The following is an 11,466-nucleotide window of genomic DNA, read 5'->3' as shown; positions in this document are numbered from 1 at the left end:
AGATTGTGCGTGATCATACCCATGTTCAAATGCGCAGTCACAGCGTTTAGCCGAAATCAGTGATTTTTTTCAGAACATTGGCAGGTGCCCATAATTTGTACCAGTGTATTTTTTGTCACTTCAAAGCACCTATGGACAGTCTTGGGGTTTTCAATACAAGAGTAAGCTTAGGAATGATCTACTCCATTCTATAGACCCAGGCCTCTGCTTCCTCATTGTCAGCTACATTACATATGGTATATGGTTAAGAGTTTAATACAATACTGTAGTCAACATCCATGTGAATGTATACAATGGCCCCATGCCAAAAAAGGCTGAAGAGAAAGGTGGTAAGAAGATGAAGGTGATTATAGTGGAAACTAAGAAGGAAATCATTGAGAAGTACAAACAAGGTATGTGAGTGGCCAAAATTGCAAGAGTTTATAAGACTCTTATTGACCATTTGCACAATATTAAGAAAAAAGAAATAAGGGGGCTAGATGCAGCAAAGGGAGTGACGCAAATATCAAAGCAACAGCCACGTGTGCTGGAAGATGTACAAAAGTGGCTTCTGGTTTGGATAAATGAGAAGCAACTAGCAAGTGACACTATGACCAAGAACTTATCTGTGGGAAAGCAAAGGCCTCCTACCCCGGCCTCCTGACCGGCCAGCTATGTCTACAGAAAACGAAGAAGGCTTCAAGGCAAGCAGGAAATGATTTGATAACTTTAAGAGAAGTGGCATTCATAATGTTGTGAGACACGGAGAGGCTGCCAGTTTGGATGCTAAGGCAGCTGAGGCATTTGCTACCAAGTTCCCAAAGCTCATGGTTTCCAAATGTTACCTGCCGGAGCAAGTTTTCAAAAATGATGAAACGGGGGCTGCGTTTTACAAACCGGACCATGAGGCTTTGCGTTTTCTCTCTCGCAGCTCGCGCCGAGAGTGATGGGCATCTCTCGGGACAACTGGCACAGGCGCCGCAAGACCGGGGGCAAGAGAAAGCCCTGCCACGAGAAGCGGAAGTATGAGCGGGGACACCCGGCTGCCAACACTAAGATTGGCCCCCGCCGTAGACACACAGTCCGGGTTCGGGGAGGCAGTAAGTCCTGTGCCTTGAAGCTGGACGTGGGGAACTTCCCCTGGGGCTCTGGGTGTTGTACGCGCAAAACAAGGATTACTGATGCTGTCTACAATGCATCCAACAACGAACTGGTCCGCACCAAGACCCTGGTGAAGAACTGCCTCGCGCTGGTTGACAGCACGCCCTGCCGGCAGTGTACAAGTCCCACTATGCACTGCCCCTGGGCCGCAAGAAGGGGGCCAAGCCGACTCCTGAGGAGGAAGAGATTTTAAACAAAAAACAATCAAAGAAAATTCAGAAGAAATACGATGAAAGGAAAAAAGGATGCCACAATCAGCCGTCTCCTGGATGAGCAGTTCCAGCAGGGAAGCTGCTTGCATGCATCGCTTCAAGACCAGGCCAGTGTGGCCAAGCAAATGGCTATGTGCTGGAGGGCAAGGAGCTAGAGTTCTATCTGAGGAAAATCAAAGCCCAGAAAGGCAAATAAATCTTCCTTTCTTCCTTCGGTCATGTAATAAAGGTGTTTATTCTGCCCAGTAAAAAAAAATAATAAATAAATAAATAAATAAATAAATATGATGAAACAGGGATTTTTTGGGAAAGAGGTGCCAAAGAGGACCTACATTACAGAAGAAGAGAATGTAATGCCCAGTCACAAGCCCATGGAAGACCACCTCACCCACTTGTTTTGTGCTAATGCGAGCAGGGATTTCAAACTCAAGCCCTTGATCGTATATCACTCTGAGAACCCACAAGCCTTCAAGAAATGCAAGGTGTAGAAGAGACAGTTAAATATTATGTGGCGGTCTGACAGCAAGGTTTGGGCCACTCGTATCTTGTTCGCTGAGTGGATCAACGAGGTCTTTGGTCCTGCAGAGAAGAAATACCTTTTAGAAAAGAATCTGCCACTCCAAGCCTTGCTGGTTATGGATGATGCTCCTGCTCATCCTCGAGGCTTTGAGGACGACGTACTGAAGGAATCTGAGTTCACGAAGGTCAAGTTCCTTCCTCCCAACACCACTCCAATCCTCCAGCCCATGGATCAGCAGGTCATTTCAAACAATAAGAAGTTTTACACCAAAGCGGTATTTCAGCAATGCTTTGAGGTGACCGAAGGAACAAACCTTACCCTCCGAGAGTTTTGGAAAAATCATTTCCACATTGTGAACTGCCTCAAGATGATAAATAAATCCTGTGATAGGGTCACCAAGAGAACCCTCAGTTCTGCTCGGAGGAAACTGTGGCCTGACTGCATTCTTGGACATGACTTAGAGGGGCTTGATCATTAACAAACAGGAGCCACCAGTTGTCGATGAAACTGTGTCTTTGGGGAAGAGCATAGTACTGGAGGTGAGTGAGGATGACACTCAAGAGCTGGTGGAGGAACATGGCCAGGAGCTGACCAACGACGAACTAATGGATCTGAATTGTGAGCAAGAGCAGAGAAGATCTCAACCGCAGAGGAAGAGGAGAAAAAGGCAGAGGAATCTCTCACTTCAAATGAAATTAGGGAGATGTGTAAAATATTGGAAACAGTGCAAAATTTTGTAGAAAAGCACCATCCGAAAAAGGCTGTAGCAGTGCAAGCAATAAATCTGTTTAATGACCATGCAACATCACATTTCTGCAAAATTCTCAAATGAAGGCAAAAGTGTCATTGGATAGGTTCCTTGTTAAAGGTGCACAAAAAGAAAACGATTCTGGGAGCACCTGGGTGGCGTCCCACTTTGGATCAGGTCATGATCTCATGGCTCATGAGGTTGAGCCCCGTGTCGGGCTCTGTGCTGACAGCTCAGAGCCTGGAGCCTGTTTCAGATTCTGTGTCTCCCTTTCTCTCGGTCCCTCCCACGTTCACACGGTCTCTCTCTCCAAAATAAAAAAACATTTAAAAAATTTAAGAAAGAGATTCCACTAAGCCAACAGATATCAGTGATTCCATCAGTGATAGTGAAAGTCATGTTATACAATAACCCTCCTCTTTTTCCCTCACACCAGTTATGAAGGTTTTCAAAGGTAAGTGCATGTTAATTTGTTTACTCTCCTTTATATTTTGTATTTTCTTCATTATTTTGTATATTACAGTATTATAATCATTTTTATATGAATATTTTTGGGGTGCTGAATGAATCATCTGAGTTTCCATTATTTCTTATGGGGAAATTCGCTTTAATATACAGTGCTTTGGATTACAAGCATGTTTCCAGAATTAATTATGCTCGCACACCTAGGTTTTACTGTATATGAAATATTCAAAGTAGGCAAATCCATAGAAACATAAAGTAGATTATTTGCCAGGAGCAGGAGGGAGAAGAGGGATGGGGAATGACTGCTAATGGTTATATCGTTTCTTCTTCAGGTGATAGAAATGTTTTGGAAGTGGGTAGTGGGGTTCACTGCACATACCTGTGAATATAATAAGAATGACTGAATTACACACTTTAAAAGGTGAATTTTATGTGAATTATATCTCAATAAAGCTCTTTAAAAAAACCTTTTTAAGGAAATTTTTTAAAACTCCTAAAAGACAATAAGACACGAACAATGGAAAGTCTCAACCTGTTCTTGGGTAAAGATAACTGAACCTTATAAAGATATAAATCCTCCCTAACATAATTTATACATTTAACATAATCCCAATCAAAATATGAATAAGCCATTTATGAGGTCAGACAAATTGATATATTAAAGTTGATATGGAGGAGCACCTAGCCAGCTCAGACTGTAGAGCACGCAACTTTTGGATCTCAGGGTCTTGAGTTCAAGTCCTACATTGGCTGTGGAGCCTATTTAAACAAAACAAAATAAAACTGATATGAAAATACAAACATGCAAGAATAACAAAGAAAGTAATGAAAAACTATGAAGAAAAAACAGCCTTACCAAACATTAAAAATACTGTATAGCCTCTATAATTACATATAATCTGTGGGACTGATGCATGAATTGACTAGCAGATGAGTGAAACAGGATAAGAGTCCAGAATTAGACCCAAATATATATGAAAATTTAGTATATGACAAAAGTGGCATCTCCAATGACTGAGTAAATGTGAACTTTTTTTCTCCAGGTGACTTTTGATATTGTGGTAAAATACACAACATAAAACTTAACTTTGGGGGGGAGGGGTTGTTTTATTTTAAGTCGTTTTATTTAAGCCCTACATGGGGCTTGAACATATGACCCCAACATGAAGAATTGCATGCTTTACCAACTGAGCTAGTCAGGGTCCCCTAAAATTTACTATCTTAACCATTTTTTAGCATAAAGTTCAGTACATCAAGTACATTCACACTGCATGTAACCAATCTCCAGAACTTTCTTCATCTTGAAAAACTGAAACCCATAACCATTCAACAATAACTCTACATACTCCCTTCTCCCCACCCCGACAACCATCATTCTACTGTCTCTATTCTGACTAAATAGAATATAAGTAGAATCATACAGTATTTGTTCTAGAATTGGCTTATTTCACTGAGCATACTGACCTCAGGGTTCATCCATGTTATAGCATGAGGCAGAACTTTTTTCCTTCTTTAAGTCTGAATAAGATTTCATTTTATGTATATGCCACATTTTGCTTGCCCAAATTCATATGCTGATGGACACAAGGGTTGCTTCTGCCTTTTGTAAACATGGGTGCACAAATATCTCAAGACTCTGCCTTCAATTCTTTTGAGTATATACTCAGAATGAATTGCTGAAGCATATGGTAATTCCATTTTTAATTTTCTAAAGAATGTCCAGGGGTGCCTGGGTGGCTCAGTTGGTTGAGCGTCCGGCTTCGGCTCAGGTCATGATCTCACAGTTCGTGGGTTCGAGCCCCGCTTCGGGCTCTGTGCTGACAGCTAGCTCAGAGCCTGGAGCCTGCTTCCGGTTCTGTGTCTCCCTCTCTCTCTGACCCTCCCCCTCTCATGCTCTGTCTCTCTCTGTATCAAAAATAAATTTTAAAACATTAAAAAAATATATTAAAAAAAAAAAAGAATGTCCATACTATTTTCCATGGTAGCTGTTCCCTTTTATGTTCCCATCAACAACAGTGCACAAGGGTTCCAATTCTCCACATCCTCATCAACACTTTTTATTTTCTCTCTCTCTTTTTTCCTTTCTTTTTATTTATTTATTTTTTGATAGATGCCATCCTAAAAAATGTGAAGTGGTATCTCATTGTGGTTGTGATTTTCATCTTCCTAATAATTAGTAATGTTGAACATCTTTTCATATGTTTGTTGGCCATTTGTAGATCTTCTTTGAAGAAATGTCTATTCAAGTCTTTTATCCATTGCTGAATGAGGCTGTTTGTTTTTTGGTAGGAGTTCTTTATAGAGTCTGGATATTGATCCCTTAAGAGATATAATAAGATTTACAAATATTTTCTCCCATTCCACAGGTGTTCTTTTCACTCTGCTGTTGATATCTTTTATAAGTTTTAAATTCTGATGCAGTCCAATTTACCTATTTTTATTTTTGGTACTTGTGCTCTTTGTATCAGGTCCAAGAAATCTTTGCCAAATCAAGTGTCATGAAGTTTCATCCCTATCTTTTTTCCTAAGAGTTTTGTAGTTTTAGTCCTTAAATTTAGGTCTTTGATTCATTTTGAGTTAATTTTTGTATATGGTATCAAGTAAGATCCAAGCTCATGCTTTTTCAAGTAGAAATCCAGTTTCCCCAAAATCATTTGTTGAAAAGGTTGCCAAAGGTCTTGGCACCCTTGTTGAGAATCATTTGCCCATACATGCAAGAGTTTACTCTGGGCTCTCTATTATATTCCACTGATTTACACGTCTGGCCTTATGCGAGTACCGTCTTGTTTGATGACTGAAACTTTGTAATAAGTACCAAAAATGAGAAATGTTGAGTCCTCCAGCCTTGTTTTCTTTCAAGATTGCTTTGGCCATTAAGGGTCCTTTGAGATTCTATATGAATTTTAGAATGGAGTTTTCTGTTTCCATAAAAAACATCATTGGGATTTTGATAAGGATTGCATTGAATCTACAAATCACTTTGTGTATTTTAACAATATTAAGTCTTCCAAGCATAAACACAGGTTGTCCATCTATTTGTATCTTCTTTAACTTCTTTTAGCAATGTTTTATAGTTTTCAGCACATCATGTTTTGCCTCTCTGGTTAGGTTTATGCCTAAATATTTCATTCTTGTTCATGCTCTCCTAAATAGAATTTTCTCAATTTCCTTTTATAATTGTTCACTGCATTAGTGTACAGAAATGCTGTACTGATTTTTGTGTGCTGACTTTTTATCCTGTAATTCTGCTGAATTTATCAGTTCTAACTGGTTTTTGTATGCAAAATCTTTAGGATTTTTTACATATAAGATCTTATTGTCTATAAAGAGAGATAACTGCTTCTTTTTCCCAATTTAGATGACTTTCATTTCTTTTTCTTGATTAATTGGTCTAGCTAGGAATTCTAATACTATGTTAAATCGAAGGAGTAAATGCAAAAATCCTTTGTCTTATTCCTGAACTTAGAAGAAAAGCTTTTAGTCTATCACCACTAAGTGCTGATGTCAGCCCTGGGCTTTCCCTATATGGCCTTTCTTTTGTTGAGGAGCTCTCTTCTGTTCTTAGTTTGTTGGGTGTTTTTATTATAAAAGACTGTTGGATTCCCTCAAATGTTTTTCTGTACCAGTTAAAAACACGAATTTTTTAAATAAATAGTGCTAGGTAGTCATTTTGGAAAAGAAAATCTGAGCCGTATCTCACTCCATACACAAGAATAAACTCCAAAGGATTAAGGAACTAGATGCAAAAAATGAAGCCAGGCATCCATCAATTTAACCAAGTGGCCAAGGTAAGCATCACTAATGATAAAACATACTGACATGAACCCCTTGAAATGACGTTCTATGAAAGAAAGACACATCATTTTTTGTGGTATTTTTACTAAAGGCGCATAACTTCACTCCCATGAGACAACAATGGACAAACCCAAAAGAGGACATCCTAAAAAAAATCACTACGCTTCAAAAGTGTCAAGGTCGTGCAACAAAAAAAAACTGAAGACTACCGGAGAATAGAGAAGACTAAATAAAAATGGCACGTAAATGCAAGGTCGGAACCTGGATAGGATCCTGGACCAGAAAATGTCATTAGTGAAAAAGAAAATTGATGAAATCAAATATGGTCTGTAGTTTAGCTAACAATATTGTACCAATGTTAGTTTCTTGGCTTTTAATAATTATACTATGATTACATAAAATGTTAACAGTGGGAAAAATGGGCTGAGGGATATAATTAAACTCTCTGTACAACTTTTACAACTTTCCTGTAAGTCTAAAATTAGCTCAAAATAAAAAGTTTTTTTTAAAGAAACAGAGCAATAATTACACCATTAGGAGTGATAACCATCACAAGAACTAAATGTAGACATGGTTAAAGGTAGTTTTATCACTCCATGCTGTTAGAAGTCATGATAGTTCCCTAGGGGATGAAGGGTTTGTGACTGCAAAGGGCTACTAGGGTGCTGATAACAGTCTGTTTCTGGACCTAGGGTGCTGATTACACACCTGTTTAGTTAGTGAAAAATTGTGGAATTTTAAAAATCAACCACCTTTCATTTAAAAGTATAGTTTTAAAAAATATGTTATAACTCTAGAGAATGGGACCAAAAATATGAAGACTTTTAGAAAATTAATATAAGAAGTAAAAAAGGTAAACCTGAGACCCTAAGCCTAGAAGAATCCAGAAAGCACAACTGGCCTACTTTATTTCCCCATCCTTAGCCACCTGATCTCCTAGAACACACTCTTAAAACTAACAGTGAGGGGCACCTGGGTGGCTCTGTTGGCTAAGTGTTGGACTTGATTCTGGCTCAGGTCATGATCTCACAATTTGTGAGTTTGAGCCCCATGCTGAGCTCTGCACTGACAGTGTGGAGCCTGCTTGGGATTCTCTCTCTCTGCCCCTCCTTTACTTGCTCTCTCTGTCTCTCAAAATAAATAAACTTAAAAAAATAAAAATAACAGTAAATAAAATAGTGTCTTAATGAGGACTATCAGACACAATAATATACACACACAGTAAGCACCAGAAAATGTATATAAACTATGGGACCTTACAACACTGGACATACAAAGATTACCAACCACAGAATGGTTAATTAAATAGATGTAACTATTTTAACTGCATAAAATTCATCAAATTCATCAAAACAGCTTTAGCACAACATGAAAAATTGCTTCACATTCTACCAATTGTTCTAGCAAGCCTAATGAATAGCTACATGGCAGGCTGAGAATTATTCTAGCATCCCTTGAGGTAATTAAGATGATAAAAAATAATGAGAAAAAACTTTATATAAAAGTTAGTTAAATTAATGTAATAGTTGTCTATTTTCACTAAAGCCAATCTGAGTCAAACTTTTTTTTCCAGGGTGAATTTTACAGAAATAGGAATAAGTATTAATAAGTCAGACACTTTTTGTATGAAGATAGTAGACAGAGAGGCAATCTAAGCTCCATTCAGCAGTTTGTCAGAATGCTTCGATATATGCCTAAAGTCAAAAACAATAAAATCCTTTTGTCTGTATTTTCTACTTTGATGAAAAGATATGTACTATCATTCTTATTTTCATATTCAATTTACCAGACCCAAAATGAATTAGCCACCACATCTGTGACTACAAACTACACGGTGCTCCGGTTCTGTGACTAACAATGAACACTGCCACTATTATTTGCTATTATATTTTTATTCTTCTTACTTCTAAAAACACTTGTAGTCTTTTTCTCTTCTTCCATCACAAGTTCAAGATTTTACATCGTTTCACTATACCCATTTTATCTTATAGCCTACATAATTTAATTTTTGAACAATTCAAAAGGATATGTGACACATAATATAGAATTTACAATACAATAAAAATATTTGTTACAAATAGGTTAATGTCTTATCCAAGTATGTACTTAAAAATTTTTTTTAATTTTTTAAATTATTTATTGTTGAGAGAGACAGAGTGTTAGTGCGGGAGGAGCAGAGAGAGAGAGGGAGACAGAGAATGTGAAGTAGTCCAGGCTCTGAGCTGTCAGCGTAGAGCCCGATGCAAGGCTCGAACTCACAAACTGTGAGATCATAACCTGGGCCAAAGTCAGACACTTAACTGACCAAGCCACCCAGGCGGCCGTTTAAAAAGTTGTTTTAATGTTTATGTATTTATTTGTTTATTTAGAGACAGAGTATGAGTAGGGAGGGGCAGAGAGAGAGGGAGATACAGATTCCGAAGCAGGCTCCAGGCTCCGAGCTGTCAGCACAGAGCCCGATGTGGGACTCGAACCCAGGAACTGTAAGATAATAACCCGAAATGAAGCCAGACGCTTAACCAACTGAGCCACCTGGTGCCCCATAAGTATATACTTATTTTTATTCACAGCAAACCAGTCAGTATAATAGATTCACACAGCTCATAATCATTATTTAACCAATTAACTGAAATATAGCTCAATTTAAGATACCACATACATTACACAGATACTGTCTCTTTTTAAAAATATAGTAAAAGAGTGACACGGTGAAAGTATAATCAATCATAAACAATGGCTAATTTTGAAGTCACTCGCTTATATATGGATGAATTCACAAAGCTCTAGAAAAAACAGAAACTATACTGGAAAGGCCTAAGAAGAAACTATAAAGATTCTGGGCTCTTGTTGAATGTTACAGGCTTCTATACAACAGAATGTCAGCAAGGCAATGCAGGGAAGTGGCTAGCAGTAGAATCCTACAGTTTCATGTTTCAGCCCCAGCTCTGCCATTACTGCTTTTCTGATCCCAGTAGAGCAACCTGGGTGACCTTTTCTGTAAAATGAAAGACAATAAAATCTATCTCATACACTTTGAGGGACGATTAAATGAGATCCTTATCACATAGTAGGTACTAGGTAAAGTAAGCCATTATGAATTCATGATGAACACAAAGTACTCAGATTATGGATCTTTATCTTCTTACTTAATCCTAAAAATATACATTGTGGTCTTTATGTTTTGCAGATTATGGAGGAAAGGCCTTGTAAACAAAATTTCATTTTTTTCAGTGAGCTGGTTACATTATCAGAATCTCTTATTTTCTTACTATGATCTCTCTCACATCTCTCTTGGAATTTCTTTGTTATGGGGAAAAAGTGTTTTGTATGGAGTGATCCCTTTCTAAAAAATCATTTCCTTATCATGAATTTCATATGCTTTTGCTTAGCATCTCAGTTTCTTGAAATTTATTCTTATTTTTTGTCACTTGTGTCAAGAGAAGAAATTCAATTGTTTTGGACTCTTTCCCCAGAGCATAACTTCAACTAACCTCAAAAGAGATCTTTCTCAGAATTATAGTATCTGATAGTCTAGATTATCCTGAGAATAGCACCTGACCTGATACAATAACAATAAAAGAAAATGATTTGGGAAGAGAAAATAGTTTAGCAGCTGCTTTTACAGCAACTGTGATATGGTATATCTGAGACAGTATGAAAGTAACAGCAAAATTTCAGGCAGAATGTTAGTATCTGTAAAAATTTTACTGCTTTTCATACTTAATGATGGAATTGTTCACACAGAATTTCAGTTTATGTTTCTTGGAATGCCTGCACAAGTAATATATTCTGTTACCTACAAATACTGATTTGTTCAACTTAAAAATAATCATTAGGCCTACAAAATTTTTCTACTTGTAAAGATTTTATAGCTAAAACTGTATCAATTAGTGCAGAATTACTTACCTGAAAGGTTTTCCAAACACTTAAAAACCTAGAAATCACTTTATTGACCACCATCTGTTACCTGTATTTTTTTTTAATTTTTTTAATGTTTTATTTATTTTTGATACAGAGAGAGACAGAGCATGAGGGGGAAGGGCAGAGAGAGAAGGAGACACAGAAATGGAAGCAGGCTCCAGGCTCTGAGCTAGCTGTCTGCACAGAGCCTGATGCGGGGCTCAAACCCAGGAACCGTGAGATCATGACCTGAGCCAAAGTCGGAGGCTTAACCGACTGAGCCACCCAGACGCCCCTACCTGTATATGTTTTTAAAGCACCTGCTTAGCGAAATAAGTCAGGCAGAGAAGGACAGATACCATAGGTTTGCACTCATAGGTCTAACAGGAAATATTCAGAATGATCTAGCTTCAAGAAAAGCAAGCAGTTAGTAGTGCTTAAGAAAAATTGATTCAGTATCTAATGAATAGTTGATACCTGTCACAACACAGCATTTTATATATACTGTTAAGTGAAACTGCAATACAATCTAAGTTTATTTTGGGAGTGTTTGCTGTATCATTGGATTTAATGAAATGTTTAGAGGTGCAGTAGGCATGACTTTGAGTAGATAATGAAAGAAAATGCAAAATGCTTATTGATTTATGATGTGGTTTCATCTTAGCTTGGGCAAACCACGCAGTATT

The 11,466-nt window shown here is 37.8% G+C and overlaps 1 pseudogene; it reads left to right on the top strand.

The window, feature by feature from the left end:
* Positions 1-924: 924 nt before the first annotated feature.
* On the top strand, positions 925-1,548 carry LOC115292812 (annotated as a pseudogene).
* Positions 1,549-11,466: the final 9,918 nt, after the last annotated feature.

The sequence above is a fragment of the Suricata suricatta genome, chromosome 5 (assembly GCF_006229205.1).
Source record: "Suricata suricatta isolate VVHF042 chromosome 5, meerkat_22Aug2017_6uvM2_HiC, whole genome shotgun sequence".
NCBI classification, from domain to species: domain Eukaryota; kingdom Metazoa; phylum Chordata; class Mammalia; order Carnivora; family Herpestidae; genus Suricata; species Suricata suricatta.
The sequence above is the reverse complement of the archived record's forward strand: the minus strand, read 5'-3'. Positions and strand labels throughout refer to the sequence as shown.